The sequence below is a fragment of the Macrobrachium nipponense genome, chromosome 1 (assembly GCF_015104395.2).
Source record: "Macrobrachium nipponense isolate FS-2020 chromosome 1, ASM1510439v2, whole genome shotgun sequence".
Taxonomy (NCBI): Eukaryota; Metazoa; Arthropoda; class Malacostraca; order Decapoda; family Palaemonidae; genus Macrobrachium; species Macrobrachium nipponense.
Window position 1 is genome coordinate 22,549,149 of NC_087200.1, and position 15,723 is coordinate 22,564,871.

Below are 15,723 nucleotides of genomic sequence, written 5' to 3' on the forward strand. Positions count from 1 at the left end.
CATAGGTATTGTCATGAAAAAAAAACGATGATCTTCGACAAGTTTCCTCTCCGTACATCAAAGAAAGCCGATGTAATACTGACGGATAATAAAACTTGCGAGGCATGTAAGTGAGGTGAATCAGTTTATTCATCATAGATAAATATGTACTTGTTCATTCTATGGCTTGGATGATATTTGAGTAATGTTGGTAAAGTGCATTGATGTTTGAAGATTGGGTCATTTCCACTTAAAGGTTTTTGCTTTAAAATTATGTTTCAGATAATCATCAACAACAGGCTCTCCTCTGAACCTTAAGTACAGTTTCACTTACTTTTAGGAGCTAGCTCTCTATACACCCAAAAGAACCGAGAAACAGGTGACCAAATGTTGTAGAAGTATAGATTCCACTGAGCATTAGCCAATCCCCCGAGTCTGCTATTTGATATATATGTCCAGCTACTTTGGAATCGTGCCGCACCTATCTAGTGACTGGAAACGTGAAGGTAGCTTTGCAGACTTGACATTCTCTAGTCTACTGTAGTAGGACATCTGACGACTACCTTAGGTCTGGCATAATGTCGATATAGATCAAAGCTGAAAACATGATTGTAGAGACAATGATTTTGTTTAATTTCAATGAACACTACACAATACAAGCATGACAGTGAATCAAATATCGGCCCAGGGGTTGGGTGGGAGGGGATTAGTAAAGGTTCAGTGGAATCCATACTACTCCAACTTGTTGGCTCATTTTTTATAGACAGCCAACTCCTAAAATTAAGTGAAGTTGCACTTCAGGTTTAGAGGAGCAAAAAAACAAAAACAAAAAACAAACCTGTAGTTACGACAGAGTTAAGACCCAGAACGATGCACTATTTAGCCCACAGATCTCAATAATTTAGATACTCAATAAAGACCACCATGCAAAACTGAGGATTCATGGATTAAGTGATGTCAACAGGAGTTGGGCTCTTAATTAGAAAGTGCTCAGTTATTGAATTGCTTTGTGAGGAATGACAGGAGCATTTTCATAGTTTACAAATGTATGGCTCAATCACTATCCCAGATTATGTACACTTATGATGTGAATACTGCCCAAAATTGTGCTCAGATATGGGGTTACTGTTACAAACAACAGTTGCTTAAAAACGAGAGGTTTTCATAGAAGTGTATATATCTTATAATCGCAGGTAACGGGAGGAAATGAGCTAAGCCAGGAACACCTTACAGATAAACAACTGTTTCTTTTTATTCATGTTTTATCTTCCATTTTCTTCCCTGAATGCACTGAAACCTCAAAAATCAACGGCAGCAGAGGTGGATTGTAGTGAATGAGGGGTAACTACTACTCAGGTGTGACCCTGAAATCTGTTTTATCTATAATCTAATCTCTTGCGTAAATTGCATTGTTAGATTTCATTAGTTACTTGCATTGGTAATATTTTAGTACACGATTTTATTTGTACAAATACATGATTAATCGTAATGTTTACGATTAAAGTTGTATTTTTTTGTACACTGCAAGAACCCTTGTGATAGGAATAACTTGTTTATTGAAAGAAATTGAGTTATTGAATTTCTTCTGGCCTGATAATGTGCTTAACTGTGTACCCAAAAACCCTTTGAATATGATCTTTTCATTAACAGGTAAATCCACAGTTGATTCTTCTGTTACATTCCAGAGTAGCTCATCCTTGACTCTTGTCTCTTCCTAATGCTTAGACTTGAGCAATTTAGGGTTTACCCCCTTCTTTTTTTGGCAGTTTTCAAGGGATTTAGTGTGATGCTTCTCTCAGTGTTTTACCACCCCTTCCTGATTGTAACGTCTTCATGTTGCAGCATGGTCATGTGAGGCCTGGTGTTTCAAATGAAGTTCGTTCCCTGTTCTTTATGAAATTATAATATTAGGATTTGTTAGTCATCATTTTCTACAGAGCCAAGAAAAATATAATGTTGGGTCCTAGGGAGGGTAGGTATGTGCACAGACAATATTTTTATCACCCAAGCATTGGCCCTACCTTTATGTGACTTGACGTCATGATCCCTCATCAATCTCACCCACATTGTAGTGACTACTTTATTTTTAATACTACATTATACTTAAGAAACTTACTTTTTAGTTTGTGTGCATTGTGACGGAGTTTTAAAATTAGATCAGTGTCATATCCTTACCAGATTTTTTACTTTTACTTTTGTTCAGTATTTTAAGCCAGAACCGAGGAAAAGTAATACCTCTTTATATACAATTTCATTCATTCTCCAGTTGCCCCTCTGAACTGGAAGCCTCTATTCTCCCTAAATCATCTCTACTCCCATTGCTGCCTAGAATTAATCTCCCCAGGTGCCCTAAAAGGGGGAAGACATTGATGCCAAAATTTTAAAAGGATGGGGCTACAGCAGCGCGCTCTCAGAACTTTCTCAGATTTCCCAAATGCCTCTCACCAGCAGAGCTCCCCTGCTTCCTCTGGGGATCCCACAAGTGTTCTTATACCATCCATTGATCAGCAGCTGAGAAGACAACAAGACTAAGGATTTCCATGTACTGTGAGAGTAATTACTAAGGATTTCCATGTACTGTGAGAGAAATTTCTAGTGCAGTCAGTGAATCGATTTTCCTCTTGTCCATATTTTGTTTCATCCTTCCAAGGTGACTTTCCCCCTCTTAGTTCAGCTTCTCACCCCCCAAATTTTGGTTCAGTGCTGTGATTGATTCCCCTTGGGATGCTAGTCATGATATTAAACATCCCGCTAGTTAATCACACAATGCAGTATTCCTTTCTGTATAAGCTCCCAGTCATTTTATGCCCCCTTGAGTGAGCTTTGATATGAAATGCTAAGAGCCAGTAATGCATAGCATTTTCCCACATCCATCGCCTTAGTACTGATGCTAGAATGCAGTCTCTTTGCAGACAAAGATCGTGCCTGATTGTGAGAGAAATATTGGGAACCCTTGGTTACGACGCTTTGATTTAAATAACACGCTTTGCACAAATCAATTCTCTGGGTCTGGATCATTTCCCAGCCACGTGTTTCCTGTGGACCTACAATCAACCACCTTCCATTAATTTTGGATTCTACACATAATTTAAATGTAAATATAGTTCATTTAAACTGAAGTCCAAAGTTTATGTAAATTCCTCCTTTTCAGTAAAATTGGCCTTCAGCCGTAGATTTTTGTTTGTTATAGACCTGTCCCGCCTCTCTAGGCCATTTTAGGAGTGCCAGAAGGTCACATCCCCACATTGTATACTGAGGGACGAGAAGTTTATAATACTTAAAATGCAAGATTAATTTCTTTGTGGTCTCAAAATGTTATAATGAGTTTTATGTATTAAAAGGAATGCTTTGAAGAATCGTCTCCTTTTTAAGCACTGTTGTACATGTTATTTTGATTAATTTTGCATTTATGATCTAAGTTGACATGCTGCCTGCATATGGTTGAAATAAGTCTATTCATTAGGCTTTATGAGGCACATTTGAGTGGAGAAATGCTCTTTTGTGCTTGTATACCGCGTCATCTTGTACTAATTTAGGGGTATCTTGGTATTCCTGTTACGTTTCCATGACTTTTCTTAGGTTTCCAGTAGGGTTTGGATAATATCCCTTAGTGATCTCCTTTACTGGTTTCGTCTTTAATTGGCTTAATTTCCTTGGATCTGTCTCACATTAGTGAGTTTTTTTTTTTTTTTTTTTTTAGAATTTTTTTCACCCTGCTTTATACACGCAACTGACCTCTATGTTTTTACCGCAGAACTATGGAAAAATAGGGGAGCTTCTCATGCTAACAAAGGTACAACTCCAGAGGATCAAATTTTGCAGTAAACATTTCTATCTCGTATCCAAGAACTCGCTTAGTTTTCTATGTTATAAACGAGAGCATAAAAATGAACCTGTTTTTGTTGCTATTATTATATAATTACAGAAAACGGCGACTTATCGATGTAGTTTATTAGTAACTGTGTTCCAAGAATGACGCATTTATCTGTGTGTGTGTGTGAGGGGGGGGGGGGGGGGGGGGGGGGAGGCGGCCACGGTTTGATCGGTTAACCCCAATTCTAAATAAAGGTGGCTATGAGTCTTATGTCTCGTCAGTATAATCGCCTTAAATTTTTACTTGAAATGTCAAGTGCTATCGCATCATTTTCTTTTCTAAAATATGTTGAAAATTGTTTGCGAGATATGATCAGCCTAGTACGTGTACCTGTTCAACAACTTGATAATGGCAGGCTTATTAATCTCAGGCGTTTGAAAAGATTAACTTATTTTCTGTATCTTACGTATCTGCAAGTCACACCGTTCTTGAGTATGATCGATTATTCATAAGGATTACGAAAGATGTTCGGCTATTTTGGGAAAAAATCCTTTACCACTATCACTCATTTTCTTCTCCAGACATTTCTTCCATTTAGATTGCATTTTTTGACCAGTAATGGTTTCTTCCACTTTGATTGTATTTATTTATGACTGTTAATGTTGCTGTTTTATTAGAATGATTACCTTTTGAAATGTTTCAGTCATTCATTTTAGTTTATTTTTTAATCTTTCAAATAAATAATAACGATTGCTGTACAGCATTAACTTACATGCTTTAAGAATGTGTTAGCATGCTGTGTTAGCATGCTGTAGGAACATCGAGCGTGGACCAAGAATTTATTAAAAAAAAAAAAGTTGTTGGCGTTTTAAACTGAATAAGGGAGAACGCAGATAAGACTAAATCTGAAGATGCGGCATTTATGTGCCGAGCACGCAAAGCAGGGAAATTATTCTCGAGATTATTTCAGAGAGCGGGAATGAATATAACCTAACAATTTTGGTGGGGCCAACTATAAAATGGCGAGACAATTGGAAGCTCTTAGAACATGAGGCTTGAGGCTTTCCTCTTCCACTATGTATATGGAAGGAAGGAAAATGGTTGCGAGTATGATGTAAGCTGAAATTGCTTGGTGCTTCTGGTATGCAAGATATGTCTGGCATTTTAAGAACGAAGATTGCATCCGGGATCCTCTGCGGGCATTCGAAATATAGCTACTGACTCTTCTTCTCGCAAGATAGTTTTAAAGATCCCTTCTCCCCCTCCTCCATTCTCTAAATTGTGAAAAAAAAGGATGTGGAGGAGGAGAAGCAGGAGGAGGAGGAGGAGGAGCGGTCAGACTGAGGAACGTAAAATAGAACAAGTGAAAGGTTGGAATATCACTGTGAGCCGTCATTTATTTTAGTCATATTTTGAATACAGGTATTATTTCTCTCCTTCTCTCTCCTCTCTCCTCTCCTCTGCCATCTTCCTCATCTCATTCTTCTCTCTCGCTCTCTCCTCCTCTCTCTCTCCTCACCCATACACATAAAAATACAAAAACTGTAAAAGTATTTTTTTTTTTTGCATGAAATGCATTATATCTTTAGAACTATAGTAATTTGAGTATAAGGAAATATTTTGCCAAATAGGGATAGGTCGCTATTTTCCAATAGAATGAAAAATGGGATGAAATGTTGTAAACAAAATTGTTCTGGTTTGTGCTGAAGACAGGATTTTTATTTATTTATTTTTTTTTCAATCTGAGTACAAAACGTATTTACTTTCTTGAGTAGGTAGTGCAGTGTAAGAATTAAAGTTTTTTTATGTCATTTATTGTGAGAGAGAGAGAGAGAGAGAGAGAGAGAGAGAGAGAGAGAGAGAGAGAGAGCGAGAGAGAGAGAGAGAGAGAGAGAGAGAGAGAGGTGGGTGAGGCTGTTAGACTGGCTGTATTGATATCAGTCAGTACTCCTTGAATTTCTTTTCATTGTTTAAAAACAGTTTTGTCTTGTAAAATAATTGAAGTTACAAATGCACAGTAAATAAAACCATTATTGATATTTGGTAAAGAAGTTGAATCTCTCTCTCTCTCTCTCTCTCTCTCTCTCTCTCTCTCTCTCTCTCTCTCAATATTAAGTTGTAATACCCTTTAAGCTATTACATCGTTTTTGCTTTTAACAGTCATCTCATATTTGGTTTCGTTTTATACTTAGATGTTTGTTTACCCAGTTATGGGTTTCATTAACTTATTACTTTGTAACGATTTTAAGATTTTAGGTTCTAAGAAGTCACAGTTTGTTAGTAATTGAACCATTTTGTACTTCTCATTATTGTATGTTGTAAATTTTTTTCTATTTAATCATACTTATCACTAGTAACAACGCTAGCATATAAGAAATTTAGTATAACTCAGATGTTGCTGGCAATATGGTTTTGCTAGTCTAGCGATATATATTATTTAAAACGTCAAATTCCCCTTTTATCATGTATATATTTTTAACTGTTACATGTAGAATGACCATTGTAAAATGGAAGTAAAGTTATTGATTTGGCTCTCTCTCTCTCTCTCTCTCTCTCTCTCTCTCTCTCTCTCTCTCTCTCTCTCTGAGAAATAAAGGGCGATTAACGAATGATAAAAAGGAAATATGTAACATTAGCAGAAAGATATGAGAAAATTTACACCTAGAATTAATAATGAAGATAATGATACAGAAATAAGAGATGAAAATAGTGAATGTTTATCGGACATAGATAATAATGAAGCCGATATGTGCAGGCTATTAATGAAATTAAAAATGGATCGGCAGCCGGACCAGATGGCGTCCCTGCCATTCTGTTCAAGAAAGTAGTTTATTCTATCGCCAAGCCGCTCACAATATTATTAAGACAAAGTGTAGATACAGGCAAGATTGATAATGAACGTAATTTAGCATATATTACCCCTATTTTCAAAAGCGGATCAAGATTAGAGGCAAGTAATTATAGGCCTGTGAGTCTAACATCACATATTATGAAAATGTATGAAAGGGTAATGAAGAAAAATATAATAAAACACTCAATGAAAAATAATTTTGTTTAATATAGGACAACATTGTTTTGTACCCGGAAAAAGTACACAAACCCCACCATGAGAACATATATGAAAATATGATAAATGAAAAAGATACAGATGTGGTTTACCTAGTCTTTGCAAAAGCTTTTGACAAGGTAGAGCATAATATATTAGTGAAAAAATTTTAGAAAACATAATATTGTGGACAAAGTAGGAAAATGGATAAAAGAATTTTGCAAAACAGAAAACAGATAATTATTGCAAAGATGAGAAATCGGATGAAGTGAAGGTAATATCCAGTGTGCCACAAGGTACGGTGTTAGCTGCATTGCAGTTGGTTATTATGATTGCAGACATAGGCAGTAATGTTAAGGACTTGGTAGTTAGAAGTTTCGCCGATGACACAAAAATAAGTAAAGAAATTATTGTAACGAAGATAAGAACTCGCTACAAAGAGACCTAAACAAAATGTATGAATGGGCAGAGATAAATAGGATGCTTTTTACCTCTGATAAATTTGAATCAATAAATTATAGTGATAAAGAAGGAATCCCATATGCATATAGAGGACCTATTAATGAGACAATCACAAATAAGGAAGCAGTTAAAGACCTTGGTGTGATGTTATGCAATGATCAAATAGCAATACTAATGGCAAAATGAAAAGCAAAAATGGGAATGTTGTTCTGGCATTTCAAAACAAGAAAAGGCAAACACATGATTATGCTGTATAAAACGTATGTACGTAGTCCACTTGAATATTGCAATATGATATGGTACCCACACTACTAAAAGGGTATTGCACAAATTGAGATTGTACAAAGGTCCTTTACATCTAGAATAGAAGAAGTTTAGGACCTTAACTACTGGGAAAGATTACAAATTTTAAAATTGTATAGTCCCGAAAGGAGAAGAGAACGCTACATGATAATACAGGAAGGAATTACCGAAAACATCATGGAGCTAAAATTATCAGAAAGAGCAAGCAGAGGTAGATTACAGTGCCCGAATCTATACCAGGAAAACTAAGGAAAGCACACAGGACGTTAATCCACTACGTACCAGCATCGATAATGCAGCGTCTATTCAGTGCATTACCAGCTCATCTGAGGAACATATCAGGAGTGAGTGTAGAAGTGTTTAAGAATAAGTTCGACAAATATCTAAGCTGCATCCCATACCATTCAAGATTGGAAGATGCAAAATATAAACCGAAAGATGTATTAGCAATTCTGTGGAAGACATTAGAGGTGCCTCACACTGAGGGACTTGGGGCAACCCGAACGATCTGTAAGGTCTGCAAGGTAAGGTCTCTCTCTCTCTCTCTCTCTCTCTCTCTCTCTCTCTCTCTATATATATATATATATATATATATATATATATATATATATATATATATATATATTATATATATATATATATACTATATATATATATATATATATATATATATATATATATATATTATATATATATATAATGTATGAATGTATGTATTACGGTAAAGATGCAACAGGTCGGCGTGTAAATTCCCTTATAATAAAAACGGGTTGGGTGTTTTTCTGATTTATAATACCAAAGTTATATCAAGATGACACACCTATTGTTGGAAATGATTAGTTTTGATGTGGAGAATTTTCAGATTTTTTTTCTCGTAACATCTCACAGAGATCTTGAAATTCAAACTGTGAATAAGATCGTGAAATGACATTGCGTGTATTAATAAACGTGTCGTGCAAAAAAACTTTTTCATTTCTTTTTCACAGCCCCCCGTGGTGAAATGGTATTTAGATTTGTGTATTATATGCAAATAGCATTCTTTAGCGAATACGAGGTAAATTTTATTTTGCTTTCACACACACACACACACATATATATATGTGTATGTATATATATATATATATATATATATATATATATATATATATATATATATATAATATATATATATATATATATATACACACACACACACACATCATCAGCGAGCAAATCTTTCCCTTATCGAAGAATTGCGTTATCATATTGGAATAATATGCATGCTTTTTAAAAAAAAAATCTTGAACTGTGACGATAAAGCTAAAAGAGAGTAAAAAAAGCACAAACTAGTACATCAGCATGACCCGTGGCTACCCAGAACGGAAGATAATCTTTGTTAATGTTAACAAACTTTTCATGCTGTGTGGGGGGGGGGAGCAGTTTTCTCATTGTCCTAAATGGGGGGAATCTCATCAAGAAGCAGCGATGAGAGACGATCCGAAAATCGAACCAAGGGTTATTTATATCAGGGTCTGGTAACGGCGGTCTTGTGTTTGTCAATGAAAACGACGACGATGCATCTCGCACTACTTTTGAGATCCTGTTCCACTGTATAAAAGGAAGAAGCGGAGGAGGAAAAATCTTGGTGGGAAAGTTTATCAAAGGGTAATCTCCTAATTGCTTCACATTATGTATGGTGCAGGGAAGGCTATAAATATTCAGTAGTAATTAAACATACGGGAAGGGTGTTGGGAATAGTGGCTCTGAGGATATTAAGGATGTGGGGAGGCTCTCGCGGTTGGAGGAAATATAAACATGGGGGGGTATTGAGATGGAGGGAAAGGGGTTCGAAGGTTCCCCCAAACTTCGTCATCTATGTTGATTTAGAGGTTGACCACGGCTAAGGAAGCATTCCATGGGTTGCAGTTTGATTATATCGCGGTAATCGGGCGATGATAATGTACATAAAGTACATTTTGATTATGATTATGGTTCTTTGCCCATTTGTAAATGGTTTGTAGTTTGTCTGAAAGCTCATGACACCTCAGTTGTCTGAGTTGCATAGTACTACAACTCTATTATGGCTGTTTTTTTTTTTTTATTTGTCATTGTCAAATTTTTATATTCTTTACTCAATGAACATAGTTGTTATTAAAATATCGTGTTAAAATTTTTTTACTGATATTTCAGAGTAGCTGTTTTCTCATGAGTGATGAAACCTACGACCTAGCCAGAATTTTTTTAATGATAACCACATGTTTTGACTTTCGTGATCTTTTCCGCAATTATCCAAGAAGAAACACGATCCTCGACTGAACCCTCACAGCGCTTCCCCTAGCAACACTTTTGTCATTTGTCTGACTTGCAGTTGATAGTGTTTATTTGGGGATAATGACGAAAAAAAAAAAAACTGCAGACACTGGTTAAAGTGTTGTAAAGTGCTTGTAACATGAGGAATTAAAAGAATGTTCGTAACTAAGTTTGGTGCCCAATTATATTCCGGTTTTATATTGCTGCCGGTTTCACAGTAATTGAAGGTCGTGATATGTGATAACTGATATCTTATTCTATCTATTGTAACTGAAATCGGGATTTTACTGCTCCTCGTAATTTCATCATGTTCAAATTTTTTAATAACATTTAATAGTAGAACCTGCTGTGAGCATATTGAACCTTGATTTTTTTGCTCCGTTAAGAGTTTAATTTTTAGGATTATTTTTTCATAAAAGTTAAAATCTGCTAAGATTTATATGTAATATACAGGAGTAGGACACATCCAAAACATCGTGCTCAATTTTTAATCAGTAAAGTAAAGGACGATTAAAAGTCCCAGTGAGAGGACCCAACTAGATCCAACCAATTACCAGACTTGGTACCTTTTTTTATGGGCTACCCTATGACATGTGCTCAGATTTATGCAGTGCCCCTAGCTTTCAAGATTCGTTGGTCCCTCGAGAGTTGACCTAGCTATTTGATTTGATATTTAGTTTAATCACTTTTATGCTCGATTTATGAACGTGAGGAGTCTTGTCCTTTTTCTTCAACTTCCATTTAGTTTTGTTTAATATACAGATCATATCAGGCCTTAAATCTAATGCATAAGAAAATAATGTTTATAAAGGAAGTTTGGGAAGGAGTTTAAGAACTTGACAGATAAAGGAAAAATAAATAGATGTGAATAAAAAGATAAAAAGGGAATGTAGCTGTCAATTGAAGGGATGCTGTAGTAAATACTGGATTAATATTACAGTGTTCCCTGTGAGATAGGTACCACCTCGGTGGCCGCGAGTTTGATTCTCGGGCATTCCATTGAGGAGTGAGAAATGTGTATTTCTGGTGATAGAAGTTTACTCTCGACGTGGTTCGGAAGTCACGGAAAGCCGTTGGTCCCGTTGCTGAATAACCACTGGTTCTATGCAACGTAAAAACACAAATCAAACAAACAAACCTATGAGGTAGGCTGTAGAGTGTAGACGTTCCATCGTAAGGAGTGAATGTTTAGAAGGAATTTACCAAATAACTCCTCACCTTACAAGGATACGCAGATTTGGTAGCATTAAGGGATACATCATCAGCATCACATCCAACTCCTAGTGACTCCAGGGGCCTCTGGGAAATTCCGACACTTAGTTGTTTCTTGTGCTTTATACTCCACAAAGCTCCACTTAACGCCAACCTCTATTCTCATATTTAAGTAGGCCTAGGTCTTCCTTTTCTTCTGGTGCCCAGAGGAGCCCAGCGGTCACTCTCCTTCACCCTTTTGTCATTATCTCACCTAAGTTTGGAACTTTCGTGATTTCTCTTATATTGCCGTTTCTAAGTCTGTCGTAATGTCTGACTCATAATGTTAATGCTTTATTCAGAATCGTTTGACAGTTTCATTGTCATTGCGTGATTTGTGTTTGTATGAAAAAATACAAATCTTCCTAGTTTCGTTGTCGTACTGTGATTCATGTGCGTTTAGCATTACAGGTCTGGTTAGACTTAGGTATAATAAATTTTGTTAATGTAATTTTAGTCATAGATAATTTCAGTTATTTGTACATGTTTAAGGCGGGTGTCATAATACCTGGTAAATGGACACTTGAAAGCCTTCTCGTAATCTTCAAATGTCATTGGAAAGGAACTTTCAATCTCCTTACACTGCTGCAGTCTTGAATATGTGCTCTGGGCAACTCCTGTCTCTCATCTCAAGTTAACCTTTATCAGTTTCTCTCTCCAGCGTGCTGAGACTAGGATTAGCAAATATTTATATTAAACCTTCTTGAATGCTGTACTTCTTTAGTTATCACATTGAAGTCAGGTCACCTCAGATTAGTGCTTAGGTTATGACTTCTGATTCCTAATCTACTGTCTTTCTTTCCTCATTCCACAATATGCAGAACAGCCTGAATAGTATATAAGGCTTTTTTTTCCAGTATCAGCAGGAATCATTTCTGGTGTAATTCCGTCATAACCTGGATTTGCCCATCTCATGATGTTATTGGTTCTACTTCAAATATTGTGAATACATCCAGAACTATATACTATAGGTAATAAACGGCATTTCAATAAGGTCAGTCTGACTTTCGCATCTAAAGGGAAACGAATTTATCATATTCTAATACTCTCAACCGGATTAGTACTCTTTAGTTATGTATTTGGTAAAAATTCGAGAGGGTAAAATGAATACCAGGTATCTTACTGCCTTAAGTTGAACGTCAGGTGAATCCATCACGTTCTATGTCATCTTAGCTTCATAAGATTCGTTGCTAAGAGCACAAATAGTGTGTGAATAAAATCATTGCTCAGTCAAAAATATTTTGCACAGCGTTCTTTAAGGGTGCTGCATGACCAGGACACTTCATTAAATGTCTCTTCATTTTAGAGCAGAAAGTTTTAGTTTTTTTTAGTGAATGTATTTTGCTTGTAAGTGTATGGAAATTTCCTTTATGTCTATCTTCTATCAATTCGGCCAGGTAGCCAGAAGAAACCGCGCGATATCGATTCTTTGTGTGAGTACCTTTTAGAAGTGAGGAGCTGTTTCCGGTATACGTCCATATATATAAGGAAGGTTTTAGAAGAACAGGAATAGAATTCTGACTGTTTTTACGGGACAGTTCAACGAGACGATGATTGCCATGTAACTGAAGACACCAGGAAAGCTATATTTTTCTGCATATTGGCTTTCGTGAAATTGTATAAACAGATTCCGAACACAAAACTTCCCGAATTGTAGAGAAACATTTTCCTGATTGGAAAACGTCTTACCTCGCAAAATTTTGAACTAGATTAGCCTGCCCTCTGAGATAAGTCATGGGATGGCTCGACAGAGTTAAATGATTCGAGGCAATAATGTAAGGCGGTTATTATAAGATGGCGCAAGAAAGCTTGTCCAGGACTCGTCTGGTACTGATACAGTGCGAGTTGCGTTTATAGGATAATGAGGAGAATAATGAAGCAGCAGCATGCGTCGACGGGGGAATTGAGGCTTGGCGTTCGGGAAGGCTTGATGTTTATATATGCTATCCAATCGGTTTCTGCAGCCATGGAGAGAGTGGGCAGTTGTCTCTGATTTTGGCATTTCATATTTCAGTGCGTTGAAGCCTCGGAACAAATACAGAAAGCTAATAGCGATAGGATCTCCATTTTCCCTCCCGCTGCTTATTCGCATCACAACAATAACGGTCATTTGGTGGTGATGTTGGAAAGTTAGATGACTCACTTCCTTGGTAGAAAAAAGTGAGAAACCGGCAAAAAAAAAAAAAAAAAAAAAAAAAAAAAAAGGAATAATAGGGTACTCTACCAGAGAGGAAATTAACTTCATTTGTCGATTACGATATTATTGTAATTGAGTTTTCGGTTTGGATGGTAATTAAAGCTTATGGGTTAAATGAGATTATTTTTCTATATCAAGAACCCTTTGTTATTTATTTTAATTGTGTAATAACCATCCGTTACTAGGGTTTATTTCTTTCACCTTTATTCGGATATCGAATTTTATTATTTTGCCAAAGTGAAAGAAATAGAATTATGTTTTATATTTATGCAGAAGGGTTATATGAGATAATTCAGATTTTGTTCTGAGACAACGATTGATGCTGGTAACCTATTTTTATCAATTAACAGTACTTTTAGGTAAATTTTTAAGTTTTTTTATATATGAAAATGGCTTTTGAAAATTACCGGTATATAACGTTTATTGTAAAAAAAAAAAAGAAAATTAATTTTAAAAAGTTGATTGAAAACTTGAGTTATGTATAGAAGAAACTTTAAACTTCGAATTTGCTTATGTGATACTTCTTCATATGTGTAATTATTTAGATTGGTTTCCTCTTATGTGTATAGTCATATACTTGACCATTTGATTGCTGTCACGGCAAAAGCCACCTCAAGAATATCATCATGTACAATTTCTATCTCCTCCGTACCAAAGAATCAGTTAGCTGTGCTTTTGTTTGAATACTAGAAATCCCTTTGTGTTTAGAATAATTTACGTAATGTGATTTTGCATATCTTTTACTATGAAATATTAGACTCGTTCCCCTCATGCAAAATAAAGGTGTTATTCAAATCTTTCATAATTATTTCGAAATTTTTTGGGAGACTTGTGATACTTTTAAAATGTTCTTTCTTCCAACAAACACTACCAGCATTAATAAAATAGACTAATGGGGATATATTATATCTCTCTCTCTCTCTCTCTCTCTCTCTCTCTCTCGTATATCATTGATTGTTACGGCCATTATCTAGTCGAAGTAGTTTTCCAAGCAAGCATCCCTTATAACATAAGTAAATGTATGTTCAGAGATGACGGAATTATTCAGTTGTTGGTGGTTAGATATATATATATCTATATATATCTCTATATATATGTATATAATATATATATATATATATCTATATATATATATATATATATTATTTAATTAAATTATGTATTTATGTATAAATATAGGAACTATACATATAAAAATTAGAAAGTTAATACTGAGCTTGCATATAAGAATATTATGCTAGAGAATATGTCCTCGTTAATATCGTAAAATATTTGACGCCGATTTTAATAATGAAAAAAGTAAATTGTTCCATGCCTGAATCTTGTAAATGCCTTTCTAAATGATTTTTGGAAATGTCACTCTGCCGTAAAACATGCCATGAACACAAATCGCTAACTTATTACGTATCAAAAACAAGTTGAATACAGGTAGACGACCTACTTAATGATAGTTCTGCTAACCAGTGCGGTATACGATTTTCCGGCATTTGCAAAGCTTCGTTCTGCAGTCACGGTCGTGACTTTGTGGTCAATATGGTTGTGATATGTATACGATTGGTTGCCAAAGTGTGTATATGATATTTTTTTTTTTTTTTTTTTTTTGCTGTAGTGTGGACACACCTTAAGAATTACATTTGTCCTTTATGGCGTACAATAGTACAGCCAGATTAAGGTATTTCGGTACACTCAAGGAGAGGTTAGGAGACAACTGGTAACTCCACAACCTAGCTGCCAATTTCACCATGTTTAGCAAACAGATAACTTGGAAACGCTGTTTGTGAAGCATAGTCGCAAAATACGTAATTTTAAAGATTACTTTAAGTTTTCGTCCTATACAATCAAATATACTATATATATATATATATATATATATATATATATATATATACTATATATATATATATATATACATACATACATACACACACACACACACACACACACACATATATATATAATATGTATATATCGAGTAAAGTGTATGTAGACTCATGTTCTTATTCTGTCAAAACTTAGTGAATATGTCAGTCGTTCTGGGTTTGCATACTACGTAAGATATATCCATAGTATTGGGCATTTTTGTCGAAGGTTTTTTGACGGTTTAACGCGAAGCAGATTACCCGTAGATTATCTATTACACGCAAAAAATTTGTAGTATCGTTTTGGGCTAACAAGAATCTGTCAGCAACGCTGCCCGAGGAACCTGTGAAACATTTGCGAGATAGAGCGCGCTGTATTGCGACAGTACTGTACGTAGGCTTTAATTTGCTTAACCATAAGACTGTGGCATTCTTGCTATTTTACCTAACTTGTCTATTTGGTAAACGGGGATGTAAGAGCTACCTTTTGGAGTTACCAGTTCCTTCCTCGCCTCACCTTGAG